Below are 2,501 nucleotides of genomic sequence, written 5' to 3'. Positions count from 1 at the left end.
ATCTTTTGCATCTTGGTATTGCATAGAATTGTTAGAAACTCTCAAAGAATACAAACTCGTAATGTGGCAATGAAAATAAAAACCAGTATCTTTTGAGATGATCCTATCTCACTGTCTGTATTCATTTGAGCTCGTTCTTAGCCACAGCCTCAAACCATTAGTAAATGCCAGAACTGTGTCCTGCAGTCCCCCATGGATGAAGTTGTCTTCCTCCTAGGAGAGTTTAATATATTTACTATTTACCATTTTCATATGTTTGGAATGTAAGAAAATACAATGCAAGCTCATGCAAATATAATATTTATGCAATTAACAACCACAAATTAGGAGAATCAATTGTAATAAACTTCATGAAATCCTTTTCTTTGTTTACAATTCGTGCTACTACTTACATGTTAGAATCTGTGAATCTGTGAACCTATGAATCTCGTTTCTTTGGTGAGGATGAACCAGAGGGGAATCCAAATAAAACCGTGAGCTTATAAGGAATATAATTCAAGCACTTCGCATATGATTTCCTCATGCATTTAGTTATGCAAAGCCCAAATATTATTAATATTTCACTTTGTTGTTCTCTTCTCCGTATACCTGCAGTTATTATTAGACAATTACTGTGCTATTGTGTCATTCTCTTATAACAGACACAGTCACATAGATGATCTTTGTAAGTCATCCTTCTGAAATCTAGAGATAGTCAAATGGGAAAGAGTCGTAGGCAGTCTAAGAAGAGGTGTACAAAACTGACTCAGAGTTTCATTAGAAACTGCCAATGGTGCGTCTGGATTTAACCTTAGCTACTGGTTGCAACTCTATGTCATTGAATGTACTATTGCGGGGTTCATGCGTATCAATCAAATGGTGGTAATCTTCCTCGACTGATGTTATTGTGTTTGTATCTGTCATTATGATTGAGCATGTTTCTGTGTCTATGTTACCGTTGCAATGGGAACTAACCAAAACTTGGATTATGGTAATAAAATTGTTCTTATACTATTTCATGTTTCATGTTTCATTGTCATGTAATTGTTTTTCTGAATTTAGCTGGTTGCATTGATTGTTTTAATTCATAGGATCAGTGATGGACATCATTCAGCTTCATTGTTTAGTTTTTGGCATTGGTGCTCATGACATAGGCAGAGTAAGTAGAGATTCCCTTCTGCTGAAAACGAGGAACAAGTAAGCTTTTGATTTCTTCTGCTGAATGCTTGCTTTATATTGTAGTTGAACTAAGATCTTGAGGCAGTACTGCAACTTGTCAACAAATATGTCTTCTGGTTTTTGGTGCTTTAGAGGAAACATGTGCTCTTGGCAATTTAGCCTTCCTGGAGAGGTAAATTACTTTTGATTCATTGTGATTTTTTAGCAACCTTACCTCATGGCCTTCTATTTCCTGATTTATCAATGCATCATATAAATCCAGAATTGGCAGAGATTGTTTTTTCCCTTAACTTGTGGAATGGACACATGAAGTTGGAGGTTATTTTCAATGGCAACTTTGGACAGTATTCGTTTTCCTGCTAGATTGGTGAGCTATTTTGTTTGAAGTGAAGAATCGGTTTCATGGAAGGCCAATTGGAGTTGAGAGCAAGGTGAAAGAGATATTGTATCGGCTTGAATTTCTTCTATTGAATGCTTGCTTTATATTTTTAGTTGAAAGTGAGATATTGAGGCAGTACTTCCGTTTAATTCAGAATTGTTGTAAATTCAATCGAGTTCTTGATGATAATTCGATATGGTTATGTTTTTTTATTTTTTAGAGTTCAATTCTTACTTATTAAATTTTATTAGTTATAATTATTTTAAATTTTATTAAATCATATATTTTAATTAAAATATATTTAATATTAATTATTTCAAATTATCTTTTATAGTATCATATAATATATTATGATTTGAGTAAATTCATATAAGAATATTAATTATTAAGAATTTTATTAAATTATATATTTTAAGTATAATATATTTAATAATAATTATGTTTAAATATGATTAAATTATTTATTATTCATATTAATAATCTTATCAAAATTTAAATAACAATAACAATAATAATTTACCAAAACAAATTTCTGGTAATTATTAAGAATTTTATTAAATTATATATTTTAATTAAAATATGTTTAATAATAATTATGTTTAAATATGATTTAAAATATTTATTATTGATAATAATAATCTTATTAAAATTTAAATAACAATAACAATAATCATTTACCAAAATAAATTTATGCTAAGGGTATTCTAGTCATTTTAGTTTTTTCCACTATGCTATTACACCTCTATTCCATTCAACCAAACACAAGATTACTATTACGCATCTATTCCATTACATTCAACCAAACAGTTGATTTGCTATTATACCTCTAATCCAATACACCTCTAATCCAATACACTTTTAATCCAATACATCTCTAATCCAATACAGCGAACCAAACGCACTCTACAGGGTGTTAGTAATTGTCCATTTTACTGCTTAGTTCTTAAATGTTTTGAGGGAGAAA

General features: G+C 30.1%; 1 long non-coding RNA gene across 1 annotated transcript; it reads left to right on the top strand.

Annotated features, from left to right (window-relative positions):
• Positions 1-748: 748 nt before the first annotated feature.
• Positions 749-1,749, top strand: LOC121214437 (uncharacterized). The gene is made up of 2 exons (XR_005910044.1): positions 749-1,330; positions 1,421-1,749. It is a non-coding gene; the product is annotated as an uncharacterized lncRNA (long non-coding RNA).
• Positions 1,750-2,501: the final 752 nt, after the last annotated feature.

This window comes from Gossypium hirsutum, chromosome D02 (assembly GCF_007990345.1).
Source record: "Gossypium hirsutum isolate 1008001.06 chromosome D02, Gossypium_hirsutum_v2.1, whole genome shotgun sequence".
Taxonomy (NCBI): domain Eukaryota; kingdom Viridiplantae; phylum Streptophyta; class Magnoliopsida; order Malvales; family Malvaceae; genus Gossypium; species Gossypium hirsutum.
This window is presented reverse-complemented; position numbering and strand designations above follow the sequence as displayed.